The 21,464-nt window shown below is 36.0% G+C and overlaps 1 long non-coding RNA gene across 2 annotated transcripts in view; it reads left to right on the top strand.

Annotated features, from left to right (window-relative positions):
* LOC133665750 (uncharacterized) overlaps positions 1-21,464 on the top strand; it is a 90,447-nt gene that overhangs the window by 2,860 nt on the left and 66,123 nt on the right. For both annotated transcript variants that reach the window (XR_009828997.1, XR_009828996.1), the window contains exon 2: positions 6,838-6,998. This is a non-coding gene — a long non-coding RNA (uncharacterized LOC133665750). The remainder of the gene's footprint in view (positions 1-6,837; positions 6,999-21,464) is intronic.

Genomic DNA, 21,464 nt, shown 5'->3' with positions numbered 1-21,464 from the left:
TTATTAACAAGATCTACTTCTGGTATTCTATACTATTTTGACATTATCAATTTTGTATCTAAATTGTACTCAATTGTACTCAATTATTATCACGATGTTCGTATGACACATATGTACGAATATATATAGATCTCATGTCGTCAAGGAAAAACGTCACTTATTTATTAATACACTATAGAATGAACCGTTAGACCGCTGATCAATTGCCAACAGAGAAAACAGTCGTAAATATGTCCTAGATGTATTGTACTATGCAAGTAGGTGGACAGAGAAAGATATTCTTCGTGATTCTTATATCTATAGACTTGTGTCGAAGTTTTAGAAATTGATATTCCTTCCGTTCCTGCTTTCGTACTTTCTATCGAACAATCTTAAAAAGTAAGGAAACAATTCGAAGAGAAAAATTTTAATTATTTAATACGAATTTAATACAAAATTTTTTTAAAAGAATCTTTAAAATAAGATCGCTTAATCGATTTGTATAAATCATATATAAATTTCGGTCATTTATGACGTATTAACTATTTTTAATAATTTCAACTCAACGTTGAAGATAAATAATTTCTGCTGTGTTCATCATTAATTGCGTACAAACAATACGAAAATAGTCAAGGAAGGGAAACGAAAGATTTATGAGTTTCATTTACATGTGACCTAATTCGTCCGAATGTAATCAATGACCAGGACATACAAATCAGATTGGAACTCTGATTTGGTTAACTACACACGAAACGGTAATAACCCCTCCTAAGTCAAATTTAAGGTACAGGGGATTGTATTGATCACGAAACCCGAAAGTCAACGATCGTGTTTCTTTTAAATATGCGTCACCCTGCAGTACATGGTAATCAGGTCACCATTGACAAATATTACAATTTGATATGACGTTAAAACTTGATTCTTAATAGATTTGCAATTAATAGAAATATAATACTTTACAATTTCTGAAAAAACCTTTTTGATGATCATTTGTTAAGATTATATTTTCTATTATTTTGTATCAAGTAAATTTTTATCCGACATGGAATGTGAATGATTGATTTGTACTACTTGGAGAATCTTACTTTTTTGTCTAATTTATAATCATACAGTATTTTAAATGAAAAAACTGTTTAAATGACAAAACAAAAGATTTAATTCTTTTAATTTATCACATAATTTTTTGATCCTTAGTAGCTGCATCATTGAAATAAACAAGTCATTATAACAATATTTATAAATGACAGGATAAATATTCTTCATGAATTTTATTTAATCATAAAACGAATACAAAAATACAACAAGAATTCTTTAATCCCTTATCACATACAAGATATTAATTATATACTTTTGAACAATCAAGATGCTAAAACAAATGCAATAGATGTCAACAAAAGAAATGTTTGAAGCTTATTTATTAAATAAGAAATGATTTAAACTTATGTATAAATCGAAACAGCTCTATCTCCATCACACCTCCCTTTTTCGCTTCATACCAATAATAAAATAAGAACAATTCAATATAATTACAATTCAATATAATTATAAGAATCTCGATGAATCATAATACTCGACTCGAAGTTAACAAATATATTTTGGACGAAGAAATACGTTAGTTGAACGCAATAACGATTCCACGGGACAACGATGAGAATAAAAGAAACAATAACCTAGTTAAAAAAAAAAAGAAACATTTAATCATTGAATCTTTCGATCCACCGTCCATCCACCTTTTTGCGGGCCGACGTCTCGGACACTCTCTCCTTAACGCCTCGAGGAAGGGCGAGCCGGAAGATCCGAGGCGCGTGTTGATCATCATTGTTGCCAAGACAAAAGGCGTTCATCTCGCCGGCGTGTAATCAATATTAAAAGTCTTAAAATGTGTCTCGCGTGTGTGGCTGGATGGCCGCGTGTAGGGGTCATAGCTCGACGCTGGGAGTTGGGTGAACCCCACGTTACTGGTTGAGACCGGGGGAGGGTGGTGGAGAACGGGCAGGCGACCAGGGGGGGAACGAGAGTGGTAGAGGCGGCGGCGGCGGTGGTGGCGGCGATGGTGGTGGTGGTGGTGGTACGAGGAGGTGGAGGTTCTCATTAAGCAGCCCGGGCACCGCGCGCTGGGGGTTTAAATAAGAAGAAGAAGCGTTGCTGGAAGAAGAAGGGAGAAAAGGAGAAGAAACCGGTAAGACTAAGGCACCAAGGGTGAGCAGGCGAGCGAAGGCGGGAAGGAGAGAAAAGAAAGGGAGATAGAAGGGGGTCGGGGAATTATCAGGGCTCGCGCTCCTCGCGAAGGGTTGGGGGTACAGGCAGAGGCAATATGGCCGCTACTGATGAGTGATGCTCGTAACCCTTACTGCCATCCATCCCTGACAGATACGTCAGTCAGTCGGATCTCTTAACACACTTTGGAATTATGCCCACCACGACCCTTCTTTATCTCCATTGCTACCATTGTTCCCGTCCAAGGCTTCGTAGTTTCGGTCGATGTTGGTTCGCTCGTATCGGTTGCTTTAATTAGATAGAGATTTTCTTCGTGGCCGGTTCCTCCTTTCTCTTTTTTCCTTTTTCCATTTGGACACGCGTCAATTATTGATCTTGTTAATAGGATTATAGATTTCTTCTTCAAGGAAAATTTTTTTCGGTAATTTTATTTCTATGCTCGATTCGTTCGTTCAATTTTTAAATATTTCTCACAAGCATAAATCGCAATGTCAACAAAATACGTCGGGAGCAACAGTTCGATTTGAAAAAATTTTAACAAGTTGTTTCGCGATAATTCGAATTACCGACTTGTCTAATTTATATCGAGCATAAATCTTGAGTTGAAGAAAAAGATCGAATTCGCTATATATAGTAGAACAGAGTCTTCTCGGTGAGAGCAAACTTTTGCCACTAAACTTGCCGGCTAATACATTCGTAATACGAACGACTTGGCATGAAATAAAAAAAAAGAAGAGGAAGAAGAAGAAGAAGAAGAAGAAGGAAGGGAGAAACAAACGTTGTAAATTCGAAACGAGTTCCGAATGAAACTTGGCCATTCTAATTGGAATGAAAATTACAAAGCGTAACGTTTCGCGATCGAATCAAATTTGGGACGCATCACGCATCGTATAGAATTATACGGTATAGAATTATCGATACAATCTTCGTTTCCCGCAGACTAATCAAAACCCCTGTGTCCCGTGGGTAAAAACATCTTTCCAACGGAAAATATGATTAGAACAGATCAAGGGTGTCCGTGGAAGTTATATAAGAGACAGATCGCCGCCCCGCTACCTTTAACGATCAAGATCCAAAGCGTATAGGTATACAAGCCAGCCCGACGAAAGGTATTAAGAAGGTACAGGCAAGCCCTAACCTAACTGCAGCAGCCCTGGACCGATCCCCCGTCCTCCTTATCCCCCCCACACTCCGTGGCCGTCTTACTCCCTGGCCCCAAGTTAAGGGTGGTCTCTTTGTCTCGCCCCCTCACCCTCCCTCTTCCCCATCGTATGCGTGCTACACGGACGAAAGACACGCGTGTGCGTGAAACCTCGCAAGACGGACAACGGGGTTGTTGGGTGGATGGCTTGAAGGTGTAGGATGAGAAGAAGGCGGAGGTGGTTGAAACGGGGGATCCAGCAAGAAAGAGAGAGAGAGGGAGAGAGAAAGAAAGAGAGAGTGGCGCTAGAGGGAGGAAGAGAAGAGAGAGATAAGGAGAGAGAGAAGGATGGAAGGAGAGAAAGTGGAGGAGGGAGCGAGAGAAGAGTGAGGAGTGCAAACGGAGGGGAATGCAAATTAGAAACGCTTGGGCAGAAAGCAGGAGGAAGAGGGCCAGGGTAGCGTGGGAGGATAGAGAGAGGGCTTTGACTGGAAGGGGGAGGGGAGTATATAAGAGGTGGTGACTGAGGGTGGTGGCCAAGGAACTTCACTTATGTAAACCGTGTAACGGTGTGCGCACTCGCCTCCCGCGTGTGTTCACACCGCCACCTCTATGTGTGTGTACGCGTGTCCCCTATGCGTGTGTGTATATATCGATTGCTGGCCAACCCACCCCGCGGGGTACCCTCCCCCTTACTACCTATAGTAATTATTGTGCTTCTCACATGTGTGTATTTGTCGTGAGATTTCGCGCAAAGTGGTATGCGTACGGGTGTGCTCGCACACACGTTCTCAAAGCCCTTGTACGTGTATATCCAAGTTCCTTACATGCCTTGTCCGATGGGTCCCTATAGCGAGCTACGGCATTTAACGGGTGTCATCCTGTAAAGTGAACTTCCATTCGTTCACGAGCCCATGCGAGAATCTTATTATGCACAGAAACAGTTTTCTATCTCTACTTATTTCTCTCGCCGACGAAGATATACAAATTATACGATTGTGTACCTGAACTCACTTTGCAAAATATATGTATGCTACTTTTCCTCGAATTCGATAATTAAGATCACGATAAATACTTTAATTTTCGCTTATTTCGTTTATCAATTACATAATATATGAAACTATTCCAGAGAATCTCTTTATTTCGAGATAGTGGAAACGAAAAGTTTCGAAATTTGTTTTTAATACCGATTTACTGCACGTCCGATACCATATAGAATGGTTTCACGAGCATGAATCCTCTTAAATCATTCGATCATGGAGCGGCGCACGCTTCAAACCATTCCATTTACATAAGTCGGCACGCGAAGCTTTATTAGATCGAAACAAAATTTCGCGATTCCACACACGCGCGCGTAACACACACATGCAACACACAGTGTGTAACGAGGAGCCAAGTCGCGTTCGAAACAACAGTGGTGCCACCTGGATAGATCGAGATTGACGCTCTTATTCGAAATAAATGGCGAGGTACGTGCGATAGTACGTAATTCCTTGGCTAGCATTTGGTTCTTGGCGCACACAGGGTCCACTTGTCCGCGACACCGTAGGTGAAGCCACGTGCGGGTTCATACACAATTTCACCGGGCACCGAGTAGTGCACACACAACTAAACGGTTCGAAGTGCAAGAACATCCCGGCAGTGGTCCTCCACTCCCCCCGCAATCCACCCTCGACCACCGCCTCGTCCATCCTCTCCTCTAGGGCAGTCTTGGAAAGGACCTTCAAGGAAGAGGATAGGAGAGAAGTGGTTAGGAACGGACGAGAAACGGACCGACGGACGCGGGACAGAGCACGTGGTATATAGCAACCCTATCTTGCGACACACAACCACAAGTCATCCCACCCCGCTCACGTACTTTGGCCGCATTCTCAGCCCTTACGGTTCACCCTTGACTCACCCCCTTTCGTCGTTTTACCTCCGTCTCCTTCTCTCGTCCGCTTCCTTCTCTTTCGTCTCTCCCGCTTCAACTCGTCCTTCTTCGATCCTCTCTCTCTCTCTCTCTCTCTCTCTCTCTCTCTCTCTTTCTTCCTCGCTGCTTCATCGTGAAACCTCGGAGGCAATCAATCCTCCGTCTTACAACGTACTGACCACCTTCCGAGAAACTTGCACAGGCACTCGCGGCTAGATGGATTTGAGGAAAAAGTCGTGAATGGTTAATCGTCGGTTCTGCGGACAGCCCCGGTTGCACTGGATTTTGCTTTATTTCCCATTGTCCCGGGTACGGGAGTGATGAAACGGAGAGCTTCGAGGATAATTGTTTTCTACTTTTGGAATAGATTGTTGCGTTTTAACTAACACCGTTCTTGCGTGGCGGTAGAATACTGTCATCCTAGATTCTTTGGTCCCGTTTTTTCGTAGATACGAATTTCGTAATCGAAAAGCATAGGTGGATAATATTAATAGAATATTTAAGGAATAATGGTATGTTTGTTTCTAATTGTTGCAATTTTTCCAATTCATTCTCGGTTCGAAGTCATTCGAAGGTAATCTATCTTCTTTTTCGCAACATGTCAAGGAACTTTTAACTTCTTGAATTAATTTAAAAGGAAACAACGAGAATTTCAGTATGTACACGACAATCGCTTCTTACGAATTCTAACGTAATTGATTACTCTGTGTAAACATTTCGAAATTGTATCTGTAAGCAGAGCACGTACATGAATATTGTACATAACTAGTTTATAAATTATTATAGTTTATAAATTTCTACATTTCATAGAATTGACGTGTATTGATCACAATAAGGAAATAGAATAATCGTGCAAGTCGCGAAAGGCTTTGGCTTTCACACAAAAAAGTGAGGTAGTCCTCTTTTCACAAAGAGATGGAAGAGGATAAGATAAAGAATAGATATCGAAAAAAATCGTTCGGTTGGCTTTTCGGTGTAAAGCTACTCTTTAATCACGACTCCCGGGCAAATTATGGACAGTTAATTCGCTTGGCTTCTCCTCTCTTTTACGGTTATTCTATGCGGTCATTTCCATCTCCTCTCTCTGTAGCCAAAGGCGTTCCGCAGTCAAATCGAGAACCAATCAATACCGATAATTAATTAGAAAAATCAGAAAGAAAAAACTTGCGAGAAACTCAAGAGTTGGAGAACCGGTGGAAAAACTGCCGGAGGCTTTCGTTTGACTCCAAAGTCCCTTCACCCCCTTCATCATCGGTATCCTCTCTTTCCTCGGTTGAAACCACCACCACCACCCTCTCCGCCCCCCTGCTCGAGACCCTAACGAAAGTCCTTGCTCAGTCGGCCTTCCTCGAGTCGGTGTTCCACTCTCTGTTCTTCCTCGTTTCACGGCCTCGTCTCTTAGGGTGCAGTACTCTTCTTCTCGTGTCTTCATGCTCCTTCACTATTGAATAAATTAACGTTTTTTTTCTTTTTTCTTTTTTAGTTTCCCGATATTCTTGTTCGACGCGGTCAATCTTTCACTTTATATGTATATATATATATATATATATTTCGTCCACTGGAATGAATGAACTTCTTTTTCTTTCAGACATTGCTGTTTCCTGGCCTTCGCGCCGCTCCTCGACTGCGCCCGTTCTATTCAACCGCGAAAATTCTGCAGGAATTTTAATAACTCGGATTCGTACTGATTAAAACGGAGGTCGCATCCGACATTTCACCGACCAGTCTCTGGTTACTAGTTGGCGGCGGGTAAGTCCAATATTTTGCCTCTGTGTATTTATTCCTTTTTAATCCGTATTCCTTTTCCTTTTGAGGAAAGAAGAGGGGGGAGGGGGAAGCAGATTGGGAGAAAAGTGAAATACGTGGTTGAAATTTATTTAAATTATGTAATTATTTGAGATTAATTAGTCTTTCCCTAGAAGTAAAACTAATCGTTGATTGTGTATAGGATCGTATGAAATCCTGTGTAATCTTGTTTGGTGAAATTAAAAATCAGTAATTGATCTTTGTTTGTAAAATGATTGTTTAAAAATGATTTAATATTTGTTTTTATAATTAAATAAAATATATATGTATCGATTTTTTCAATCGAAAGGATTGAAAAAAAATAGGAGAATTTTAAATAATGTTGAATATTTAATATTTAACTTTAAAAGAAAAAATGGATGACAATAATTAGTTAATAATAGAATTAGTTAGGGATAATTTATTAACGATTATTTGATTCTATTTTCTAATAATTGTAGTTTCTTTGTTAAGGGGAACATATCGTTCAATTTCAAATTTGTAATTTGAATGTTCATTAAATCGCAATTAATGAAAATACACACAATATATTTCTTTGCATATGGTTTTGTGAAACATGTTTAGACATAATGATTTTCTTATGAAACGTTTATTCGGGGATACATTATGCAAATAAGTCGAAGAAGGTCAGAAACTTGGGTTTCAGATTTGCCAACCACTTTCTCTCTCTCTCTCTCTCTCTCTCTGGTCTCGTTCAACCTCATCCTTTCCTCTTATAAACTTCAGCTTTCGTCACTTTTAGGTGTAACGCAATTCGTTTTCTGACACTTTTATCGAAAATTGTTAATGATTCTTAATATTTTAACCAGTAATGAAATTTGTTAGCTATAGATTTTTAAAAAATTCTTATAAATATTCAAGAAAAAATTACGTATATCTTGTTCAATTTATTGTATAATAGAATCTCAATTATATCTGGATCATTGCAAAAATCTCGTGTATGACGTATATACGTCAAATAATGATCTACATTCTTCGTAATCATAATACATATACATGTACCAGTCATTTCTATTCATCTCTTTGAAAATGGAATCTCAATATAATCAGATAAATTGCTGAAAGAAATTTGTTCTTTGATCAATCCTTTACATTCATTTCTCTTTTTTTTCAAGTTAAATTCACAAAAATCAAATATCCAGAACTTGAGCATTTAATCTTTTTAACTAATGTCAAAGTGTTCCTCTTGAACAGATCATATGATTATGTGATAGTACAAAGAGACTATTCTTTTTTTTTTTCACATATACACGATATTATATAATCTCATATTGTGTATGTGGAACTTTCGTTCAATTGATATATCTATTTTTATGATTGTATTGCCAATATTGCACCTAGCATTACACAGGAAGAAATGCTCGTTAATTAATTAATTATTTTTAATTTATTACACACAAATTAATCAAAGTTTTCAAAAAGTCAGATCACATAACAATTCGACGAAATAAGTTATAATCTTCTTCTATTTTATATACAAGTATATTATACGTTCGTGCTATGAACGAGAGAAAGAAAAATTCAAATCAACAAACGTGTCTAATTCTATTCAAGTGGCGAGATCACGTACTCTTTAACGAGCAGAAGAATATAATTCACGGATTCATCGAATCTGGTGCTCCCCATCAAATGCATACGACGGTTGTGTAACGACGCGATAACTTACGTGACTGAATGACCGCGTTGATCATTTAATTCCAGTCGAGGAAGAGTATCAACAGTCGGGGGCAGTTGATCGGGGTGAGGGTGTCATTCGGTCTACTGGTCTGTCGGTCTGTTGGCCTGGGGTAGGGGCGCGTGGCGCACGTCCACTATCAATTTATCACCCACCCTCGCAACTTTCCCTCTCGGACTTCGTTCTCGTTTTCCCTCTTTTCTCGGGTCGTCCACCCTCTCCCTTGACCCCTCACTCGCTATCTCTTTCTCCCTATCTGTCTTTCTTTTCTCCTTTTTCGATCCACGAAAGGAAGGACCGTTCTTTGAAAGGAGGGGGGACAACGGGGATTACACTCTGTCAGGGAAAGAGAGAGAGAGAGAGAGAGAGAGAGAGAGAGAGAGAGAGAGAAAGACAGAGAAGGTCGTGATAAAATAAGAGAAAAAAGGTACGATAGCAAAGAAGGAGAGAGTGTGAGGGAGAAGAGTCGAAACAACCATGACCAGCACAATCTAGCGGTGGTCAGTTCACGGTGTAGGACCACGGCTTGTATGTATTACTCATCCGTTTGCTTTTCGACTCGTTGCGCAACAGAGGACCCTCTGTTATCGGGACACGTGCATTTAAACGCGCGTTGACCGTGCGGGTAAAAGAAGTGTTTGTATTGTGCATAACGCAAATAATCTTTAAGGTATGCAAATAATTGATAAAGAAGATAAGGAAGTTTTGTTTTCATTTTCTTTCTTCGGAGATTATAGAGATAATTGAATATAAATGATTCGAAATTTATCTATGATCTAAGAAAGTTATCGAGTAATATAAACGATATTTCGATTTTAAATTACAATTTAGAAGAATTATTAATAAAATAATTTAATATTTAATATTGATATTTTATTATTTGGGATTAAAAGTATTCGTGAGAATTTTATAATAATATTCGATAAAGAAAAGTCATTAGTAATTAAATGATAATATATTATATCAAGATTATTGTTAATTTCTAATAATTGTTAATAGAAGAGATGAGAATACAGAAGAACAGTTACAATTTTGAACATAAGTTTATTAACCTATTAATGATTAGCATTTGTGAATTCTTTTCTTTTTTTATATCACAGTTATAAACGTCCAAGTTCTTGTTTAATATTTTTTTCTTAACGATTCTCGTTCAATTGTAAAACTATTTATTACTTTAATTCATCTTTTTACATTTCGATGCAATAATATACAAATTATTACATTTCTCAATGATTTTATACCTAGTTATTGCTAAATAACGTAATATATTCCCATAAAACAAATGATTAATCAATCATAATACAATTATAATATTCGTTTATATCATGGATCTCCACGTCCAATTAACTTCCATTATACGAACAATGATATACATAAACATGTATAAAGATTAAACAGCTCGACTAAAAGAAGGTAACTTGGCATTAACTTTCAAGTGGACTGATGCCTTGACCTCCACAGCTCACGGGAACACTCTCTTTCTTCTTCTGGTCAGTGTTGCGCGGGTCAGTCGATCAGCGAACGCACACATACATACATACTGGCGCGAGTATATACGCACACACACGAGGAGACATAACCGAATATACGAAGAAACTTTTCTAGCGGCGGGTAACAACTGGTAACACTCGACGAAAGGGAAAGGAAAGAGAAAAAGAAACGACGAGAGGCCACGACGACTCGAGGAGAGGGAGGAGGTGGGGAGCGACGGGCGGGTAGAGTGGTTAAAGGGGGAGAGTGGTGGGCGGACAATAAAATCAAGGGTTCCAACCCTTCCGCTGGAGTTGAGTCGTAATCGCTCGAGGGTCGAGGCCTACTACGAGATCCCATTTTCTTTTCCGCCAGGGTAATTAATTAGCATTACACTGTTAAATCACGCGACGTACGTGTCGCGTGTCGTATATCCGATCTCTGTACACACGGTTAAACGATGGCCAATCGCGATACACGCTGCCCTTTGTACTTTAATTTACATTTTTTTCTCTTTTCTTCTTTCCTCCCCCCTTCTCTTATTGGCGTACACCGTCATTTCACCAAAATTTTCTATCCACGAGGGGGAGGGGGAGGAGGTGGTGGTGAATTACGACCAAGATTCTATCGATCGAAGGCGAGCAGCGATGGGCTGGTTATATAGAAAGTACGGGAAACGTTTTCAGGTGGTTTATACATGAATCGGTTCCCAACGAGTATCAAAAGTTATATCATTCCTCCGGCGCAAATGAACTTTAATTTCTGTAATTCAATAAGCCACGAGAGCACTCTCCACTTCGTATCCCCGATAACTCTCCGGCTTTCAATACGAGTTTAAGAACATCCGAGATCGGCACTTATTTGTAAGTAATTCAGATCCGTCTCTGGCCTGCCCTCTTCCTCCTCCTTCTTCCTCCTCCCCCCCTACCCTGTGGTTTAATGATTAAGACGAGGATAGGTAGAAGAGTGGATACGAAAGAAAGAGAAAAGAAAAAAAAAGAAGAAGAAGAATAAAAGAGAAGGAGAAGGAGAAGTTCGAGAGAGAGAGAGAGAGAGAGAGAGAGAGAGAGAGAGAGAAAGGGAGTGAATGAGTGAATGAGTGAGTGAGTGAGCGAGTGGCTCTTCTTCCCTTCCCTTGTCGTCGTTGCTGCATTTTTAATACCGCATTCTCCCCTTTAAAATTTAAAAATACTTCCGCGTCGCGTAATTGCAGGACCTGCTGGAAGTAAAATGCACGTGAATGCAGGGAAATCCGTCTCGTTGGTCGATCCGCCGCCGACGGAACGGAGTTTCGCGAAAAGAGGGGGAGGAGGAGGAGGAGGAGGAAGAGGGTGGCGGAGGTAGTGGAAAAGGGGGGGAGGGAGAGTCACAGAGGAGGCAGCGTGCCGGGGCTTGGTTGCTCCAAGAAAATTAAGTACTGCCTGGTAATTTGAGGTATTGATTTTTATAGCCTCTCTCGGTAGGCATACATTAAAACTCCCTCCCTTTGTCTCCCTCCCCCGAGCTCGCTTTCCACCCCTTCTTCTTAGTCACCCTTCCCTGCAGGGGTGACACGAACACGGCGGTGCCTGGCGATCCAGCATAAATCTATCTTCCCCTACCTTTCTCGAACGAAACGTTCGCATACGTGTCTTTGGTACGGGGCTGCTTCTCTTCGATCACAAGCTCGTCCTTTCGTGTGGATATTTCTTCTTTTTTTTTTTTTTTTACATAATGGGATCGATTCGTTCAATAATTATGGTAAATTTTTCGTTAATCTTAAGCAGGATAAACGTTCGATTATTTCGGATGATATTGTTTATATGTTTGCAAGTGTTTGCTATGATAAGATCATTTTTTTAAAGTAAGAATGGAAACATTTAGAGTTTTTATTTTTTCTAAAATCTAGACTTTTATGTTGTTATTATTGTAAGAAATGAATGGGATAAATAGGAAAAATTCTTAAGTCGGTTATCTTTGTTGAATAAATATGTACTATGAAATATATATGTATTTTAATTTTGTATAATATTGAGATTGAAATGAATTGAAAATGAAAGGAAAATTACGATTTATTTTTTCGATTGTAGGTAAATTAAAAAACGGATAAAAATAGCTTCGTATTTATTAATTTATCAAATAAAACATAAATCTTTATATAAATAGATGATAAACTAAGATAATATTTTAACTGGAATATAATATATGAAAAACTATAATGTTTAAAACAAAAAATTTTATATAATAATTTTAGATATATATCTGACATTAAAAATAACAAATAATGACAATAATATAGATATCAATAAAAATTCGGAAAAAATATTACAATCATTATACCGATCAATAATATAAAATATAAATTAAATATCAACTATATTTAATTTAAATAAAATAAAATAAAATATTAATTAGGTATAGATATTATTATAAATTAGTGGTATTACGTAGATTACAGAATAATATCACAGATTATCAAGTAAGGAATATTATTTAAAATCAATATCAATAATTAAATATCAATAATTTTTTTCCACGTGATGATCTTTGAATGAAGGAAATTAAACGAATGTTCAATTTCGACGTTCCTTCTTGGATTACTTTCACGATATACGCCTCTATATCGATTTAGTTTCCATGTTAATTAATCATATTGGTCCGAGGGAAAGCAATTTGTTCGAAACAACCCCAGAAGGGTGTCACGAGTACTGTGGCGTGTTGCGATCAGATAAAATTTCTCCCCCAATGAATTTTTCACCTCTTCAACTATACTGGGATGTTCCCTGTGTTGTCATATCTAATCTACCAACTACTTATATACAGATTTTTTAATAAAAACATTTTTCTGTCTAACAACAATATATTTTTTGTATATTAATAATAATTGAAAGATTATTAAAAAAACAAAGTAAATCTTATCTAATTATCAATCGATATTCGTTTCGTCATCAAACTCAATTTTTAATTTTGCTTCATTAATCATTTTTATATAGATGTAGATACCGATAAAATTAAATAATTTATTTGAAATGTCGAGAAGCAATTCAAGTAGGATTGAAATTTTCCATAAATTACTTAAAAATGCTGTGATATTTTTTTTGGAAAGAAATGATAAAAATAATAATAAGCATGATAAATAGGAAAATATAAAAGTGTACGCATTATTAATGGAAAAAAAAACCAATTGCATGACGGAAAGCAAGAACAAAAGAAAGATTTGCGTTTAGAAAGACACACAGAGGATGGTGAAAAGGCGCAGAAAAGGTCACGGAAAGACTGCACGATCCTTTCGTTCTTCTTTCGTTTCCACGTGGGATAAAGAAGCAAAAGAGAAGAAGAGGAAACTCTCCCGTTCCCAGTTCATATGTGAGCGTCGATTTCGCGGTCCGCTGCGCCGCGTGAGTGGTTTGCCCGCCGCTTAAAAGATCCAAGACGTGGCTAATAGCGATGGCTCCATGGCATCGCGCATATCCAAACAATATCAAACTCCACTCATCTCCATCGTATTCGATATTTTATTCGATATTTTATTCGATAAAACCATTGACTCTAATATAATAATTACGTATCGTACACAGTATCGAAAACAGACAAAAAAATACTTCAAATGTTAAATTGTATTTTCAAGATAATTATTTCAAATCGATAGATTGAATTGGGGAAATAATTACGCACTAGAAATAAATTACAATTAAATTAAATATCATCGATTCAAGAATCTTTAAACCGTCAGTATTTCGCGTAATAATTTTCCGTAATATATTAATTTACATACTCGTGATCATGGATTCTTTAGAAGATATTCCCTCATTGATTTGAAATTCTATACACGCCCCTGTTATATATAAATACGATCATTGCACGGGATATCATACGTACAATAGATACACAGCCGAGCTATACATCGGAGGGAGCAAGGTGAATAAAAGATTTCTTAAAATGATTTGCCTCGACAACGTACGTATTACCTGAGCTTCTGGGGGCAACGGCGGCAAAGGCTAGAGCGTCACACCTGTTGCTTCAAGTTCTTAGCACCAAATCGAAGGCCCCGGCACCCGACAAGATACCATAAAATGGAATTTCATAAAGTGTATTTGGAGGCTGCAGGTATATATCTACTTGCCGCTAGGTATATACTCTTCTGTTACATCGATCTCTGGTGTATAACCTCCCTCTGTGTGCACGTACCATCACACGATCACGACCGAAAGGTATATCGTGTACATTACACCCGGCACACGTACCACCTTTTTCGTCGTAACGAGATCGATAAACTTTGGTTTTAACGCTCTCAAGCCTGAAATCAGATTCGATGAAAAAACCATTATCGAGCTGTGTTAACAATTCAGCCGAAGCGTTGTTTTTTTCAACATTTCTTCGACATCGATTTGTTTTTCGTGATGATCAGGCAACCCGTCGTTTTTCTTTCTTTTCGTAATTATATATGAAGATATATTTTTTGTATGATTAAAATTAATTATTGAAATTTTATTTTTTCTTAATTACTAAAATGAAACAAATCTATTTAAACTTCATTTTTCTAACCATAAATTATTTTCATTTATTGTATATCGTTTGAAACTGACAGTTAAGAACGAACTAATCATTTGCAAATTTTTTTATATTTCTTATTCTTTAATACGAATAAATTGTAAATATATTGGAAATGTTCAAAACGTATCACCTATTCTTATGAGCATGATTAAAAAAATTAGGTTTAAACAGAGATTTTATTTGTTTCTTAAATATCATCGATATATATTTATACTTGTATAAAAACTAAAAAAATTATACTTACATCAAAAAGTATATGAAATTTGCATACTTATTAATTTGCGTTCTTAATTATTTCTCAATTTAAATCAATTTAAATAATTTCGCAACTCTTTAAAATCGACGAATTAAAGCAAAGTAAACAAGCAAATAATATGACAATATAAGAGAGAGGATATTTTGTAGTTTTATTTTCTCCTCGATTTCGATAAATATCGAGAATCGATCGAAGATGAACAGTTTGATCGAACAAAATGAACGCTGGTTCGAATCCATCATTACTGGAGCGCCGTACCTATTCCCTGGGACGGGGTAAAAAATGTTGATGCCAGGCCAGCGTGGGGTCCGAGCTTATGCACGCTTCAGAGGAACCCGGACACTTTGGATTTAACCGAGCACTCGCACGTATATAAACAATCGTGTACAACCTGTGTGCTGCAGAATTATTAATTAGAGTCGTTAAAGTGGTCCATCCTCCATCAGTCGTAATTAACGTTTCATGTGCTAATTGAACATATGGGTTACCAAGTTAATGATGCTCATCAATGATAGTGGCGAGGATACGTGCCGGTTTAATGATACTTGACGACGTTTAAATTACTTCAATTACATTTTTGATACGTAATGACGGGTGGACAGGATACGATAACATCGGCCACATTAAATTTAATCATAGGTATTTGTTCGTTTTATTAACGTAATATTTTTGATACAGTGTCAGAAAAACAAATTGGAATTGGCTTTTTCTTTTCTTTTCTTTTCTTTTCTTTTTTAACGAGAATAGAATGTTTTTTCTTAGAAAGAATATTAAATATTAGAAATAAAATAAGCGATTAGAATTTTTATAACTTAGAGAGTAATGTCAGAATTATAAATGGAATGATTAATATAAATTTATTTTTAATAAAGGAAATATATAGAAAATATCAAGTTTTAAGGATTTGAAAAGATTAGAAGTAGATAGATATGATAGGTCACGTTGACTAATATTTAATAATTAAATCGTTTAAAAATAATTTATTTTTCCTTAAATATTTATAATATTTAGGAATTTACATTATTGTTTCTCCAACAAATATATTTCTCATTTCCATTCGAATTAATTATTCGTTTTTCCACTTGTTATTTTCATTTTAAATGAAAAGAGATATTCCATCTTAGTTTAATTAAATATACAAAAATATGGAAAAAAAAGTTTCTCTCAAAAACAACTTAAACAAAACGATTAAACAAATCCACTCTTTCTTGACAATCAAACATTCAGAATTTAAAGTTTCCTCGGCAACATTATTTATCCATCTCGCAACTAAGCTTGTCAACAGAAAGAGAGAGAATTCGATCCATAAAAAATTTCAAAGAATCATTTCCTCATTTCCATATACACAAACAATACGCGAAAATTAGTCGAAGCGTTGGGAATCGATCATCGATCACCAATATTTTCCCGAGATTTTTCCAAAAAAAAAATTTCAAAGCAATCTGTTTTGCACCAACGGGCACCGACGAATCAAAAGGAGGCACGAATCGCGTATATCTATCCAGGAGGCAAGGTGGCTCCGAGCAGGTTTTCGAGCTGATATCATTTGTATCTCCCGCGGCCACGACCTGAAGCCCTCTCACACTCAGCCCGCCTCTCCTTCGTGCCTCTCTTATCCCCAACGATCGTCTACCTAATATTTATTTCGGATAGGCTCACCTCTGATTTTATTTGGATATCGTGTGCGCGTTTAACGGTCGGCGTATATCTCATCGAGCCGTTACGCACGTTTACGCGTCGAGGATCTCCGCGGCAGCCACGTTAAAACGGGTCTTTTATCTGCGATACAGCAACCGAGCCGGGATACCCAGCAGGGGTAACTTAACACCTGAGATGGGTGCGTGCTCCCTTACGCCTTCGTAAGTATGGTATATACTCGATAGTAATTCATCGTACAAATCGAGCTCGTCTCGTCGCTCTGGTCATCTTGCCATTTTCGAAATCGCAGAGTCGAAGCTCGAATTTGAAATCAATCGTTTGGGAACTTCGCCTCCCTATTCAGTCATACGTTAACACGCCTGAAATAAGGCTAGATCGCGAAAAGAATTGAACGTTATCTTAGAGGGAAATTTGGCTGATTATAAAATTAGCTAGAAATTTCTTTTTGTTTTTTTGTATCTGGATATAATTTTGAGAATTTATTACATAAACGTTTCTATAAATAATTATATATACTCTATACTCTATATACATAAATTTTTGTAGAAAGTAAAGAATTTTTTTAAAGAAAATATTTGTATTTTTTAATTTAATTGATTTTTTAGTATAATAGATAATAATAAACAGAGTGGACTAATTCTTTTTAAACTTTAAAATTGTTAAATATTACATCATCGGATGTTTATTTATTGAAGCATTATTATTAAATTAATGTAAAAAATTTATGAAATTTAGATATATATATCAGAAAGAAATAAATTAAAAATTTAATATTGAAATTTCACTTTATTTCATAAATAAACTTTAATAATATATTTACAAATTTTAATAATATTTACTGGTAATAAAAAGAAAAAATAATAGGAATGCTTTATTTTCTTTTTAATAAACAAAAACAAACAAATCGGTATAAGATGTTCGTGTAATATACTTATGAAATTTTATGAGAATATAAAATTAATTTGTATACAACCTGTACCATTTTGAAAGAAATGAATTCAGAGTTGTTGTGTGGGCATATCACATGTGTAAATAATGAGTTGTAGCTCCGGGAACATTCATCATGGCAAACAGCAGCAACGCCAAAACATTTTATCTACGATAAACGGACTCTGGCACGTGTAACGTAACACCTTAAACTCATATGCTCGTACGAATAAGATATGTCTGGATTATACCATCATATTATGAACATTATGAACATATGAACACAATTAATTTCACAGTTATAGGTTCATATTAATATTGATTAAATATCTTAAATAGTTTTATGGATTTAGGTAAAATCTTTGAAATACAAAATAATCAATTAATACATTTTAAATATAAATAATATTTATAACTATAAGATAAAATTTTAATAATCCATGTATCATTTTCAGAAAATAATCGTAATCTTTATTTGACTATGTTTATATTATTCATTATATTATATTTTGTATTATATATATATATATATTTTTATTAATGGATATTATTATATTTATCATAATCGTCTTTTAGTATTATTTTTTTCTATCGCATCAGGCTAAAATCAAATTCTTTTTAGATAAATTATTAATAATAGAAATCGTTTGTTACATTTATTCATTTATATATAATACATTTGTTAAGTATTTAATTAGTTATCGAATAAATATTAAATATATTTGTAACATTAGCACAGCATATAATAGAATTAAAATAATAATAATCCGGCATTACTATAATCCCTTTCTAATTTTACGTATTTATTCTAATCTATTTTATTATATTATGTACATAAATAATTTTAGTTACACAAATGTAATTATATTGTTCTAAATTAATTACTATTTATTTGATATATGATTTTTACTAGCATCATTTTCATTCGTGTAACATTTATAATGGAAAATAGATAAATTATTAATTTCAAAATAACGTATATTTATTTTACATATATAGTTACAATAACTTAGTTACGATAAAAGTAGATAAAACCTTCTCAACAATTTTCCATCTGAAGCTCCACAAACAAAAAGAACCATAAATCACGCATTATTTCAAAATACCAATCGAAAACGTACAATTCGTCGATCTCTTCCACTCTAAAAAAAAACTCTTTCCTTCATTTTCTCTTTCATTCAATAAAACAACCATGCTCCTAATAACCTTCATAAAACGATGTATCAGTTCAGAGGCGAGGGTTAAAAAGTCAGGCAAAGCTTATCCACAGATGTACATTGGCCGTATAAGGAGCAAAAACCCTTTTCACCCGCCATAAAGGTTATCAAGGGGTCCGGCACGTGTAACTTAACACTTTAAACTGTTCGTATATGTGCGTATACAGGATTCGCCGTGTGCAGGATGCTGACCGAAACTGACCAAGAGGGAGGAAGAAAGGGAGGAGGAAGGGGAGCCATCTCGCGGATCCGAACGTTGGTGAATCAGAGAAGAAAAGAGATGCACGGAGAGAAAGATGAGGCCGTGTCTGCGGTCGTGACTGGCCGTGACATACACGCTCACGTTATGCATACATCTCTCCCCGGGGCTGCCATAAGACTTTCCACGCGCGGCATTCGGTTACCCCGATGATCACACTACCAGCGATCATCATCCACGCCAGCCGAGCAAACAAATTTAGCCGCGACAGTGACGATAAAAATTATTATCGGCCCTCGTGATCGCCGTCCGATTTCGCGTGTTCAACAAGTGTACATGCGTCTGCGGCTTGTGACAAAAAAAAAGTTATCGCCTCTTCGATACCGTGGATATAGGTAAACTCGGGTACTCCGTACCGGTTTCGTTTCGCAAATTATCGATCGTGATGGGCGGGGGAAGGTGTTACCTTGAGAAATTGCGCGTCCCGTGATTGATATCCGGGGATATGATTTCAATGTAATTTTAACTGTTGCTTAACTGGCATATTTATTTCGAGTGTAATAAAAAATTTTAAAATTTTTCAAATTTTTTTTATTTAGTAGTTTTATTTATAAAGATATAGATAAATCTGTGCCTATTTTAATAGAAAATTTTTTGTATATATTAGAATAATAATATTAGGATATTAATATTAGGATAATAGAATTAGAAGATAATATTATTTTTAATTTTTATGATATAAATATTATATTATATATTTTACATTTATATGCATCGTATATGTATAAATTTCACGTGAATCTCGCGGTTACTTTGTTGGTGGCCTTAAATATAACGTTAGAATTTTTTGCTCTGTATAATGCTAACGTTGTCTTGATTGCGAAAGATTTGTTACATTATTATCGTCGTCGTTCGCTCTGTAATGTTCTGGCAAAACAGGTACTATAAAAATTTAATCGACTCTTAAACGCTTCGACGTAAGAAAGATATGTAAAAACTATTTGAGATTGAAATTCCCTAACTTAAAAAAAAAAATTTTTTAATATTCCGATTATTGAATATCGTAAAACCGAGTTCGAAAAATTTTAAGATATCAATGAAACTTTTTTTGGCAAAATAGTAATTCTCACGAAAGAAAGTATAAGCAATTATAAAGAATTATATATATACAATTATATATATAAAGGATTTTAATTTCTAATTTAAATTTAAAAATTAACCGTCTATATTCCCAGTTGGACGTAACAAGTTAAAACTTTCGAAATTGTATCCTCGGCCATGACAATGCTCCCTCTTGTAACTCTTGATCGAATTGCATTCTTGGCGCTAGAACCGATTCGAAATCACGTGTCACGTATTACCTTCGATGCGTTTTCTCACGCGGCCGGGAGAATGAAGCGAGGCGAAGGATTGGAAAGGTTGTAGATAATAGGCGGAAGAGGAAGGGGAGGGAGAGGGGAGAAGGGGGTCGAGGATGGTAGCAATATGGGGGTAAGGGTAACAGAAGATCTTCATCTGTAACATCGCAAATTGAACGAGGATTTGCTGCGACCACGAGCTTCCACCGCAAATGAATGCATATCTCGGTGCACATCTGCGCAGTATCGATGGTAATACACGTATCCTCTGATTTAAATTACTCAGAACTGGCGGGCTTTCTACAATTTACAAGTCGCCCCACCAAAGTGTTTCCACTATACGTCTATGTAAATAACTGTGGATGCCCGGAGTTAAACCCTTGCCAAACAGTTGTTGCATCGTTAAAATGGAAAATCTTTGTAAATATTATAATGTTTGTGAAAGTGAAAGTGCAAGCGAATACCTCATTTGTGTCCTCTACATACCGTATTATCGAACACACGATACGAAACGATATAAATATCACGTTCATTTGTATCAAAAACAATTGATGAATATAGTTAATTACTTTTGATTTTTTTTGCAACTGTTCCTGATTTATTATTATTATTATTATTTCACAAGATTTGCACTCATTATTTTTTTAGTTAAATGAATAATTACATTATCACAATTAAGTCAAGTTATGTTAGACTGAATATAACTTACGTAGTATATATATTTATTTTTTTAAAATGATTTTTTATGCGTGAAACTATTACATATGTTTATTTATCAATGTATATTTATAAAAACGTTAACGAAGAAGACAAAAAAGATGCGGAAAATTATAAAATATTTTCCAAATTTATTGATTTTTAAATTAATTAGTACATAAAATATCTCTCAAAGTAACATATTCTAAAAAATATGCAAATTTTCATCATCCCGTTTCTACAAACATCCCTGCATTACGCAAAACTTGGATAAAAAAAACCTCGCACACAGGTGCGCATCGATGAAAATATACGATAACGGATAGAAGAATGATGGTGGTTGAGGTACGTAATATGTACCACTACGCTACCTTGAAGCGTGCAAGATCGTTGAGATGGAAGGTAGTCCGATCTGTCGA

This window comes from Apis cerana, linkage group LG2, assembly GCF_029169275.1.
Source record: "Apis cerana isolate GH-2021 linkage group LG2, AcerK_1.0, whole genome shotgun sequence".
In the NCBI taxonomy this organism is placed as follows: Eukaryota; Metazoa; Arthropoda; class Insecta; order Hymenoptera; family Apidae; genus Apis; species Apis cerana.
The sequence above is the reverse complement of the archived record's forward strand: the minus strand, read 5'-3'. Positions and strand labels throughout refer to the sequence as shown.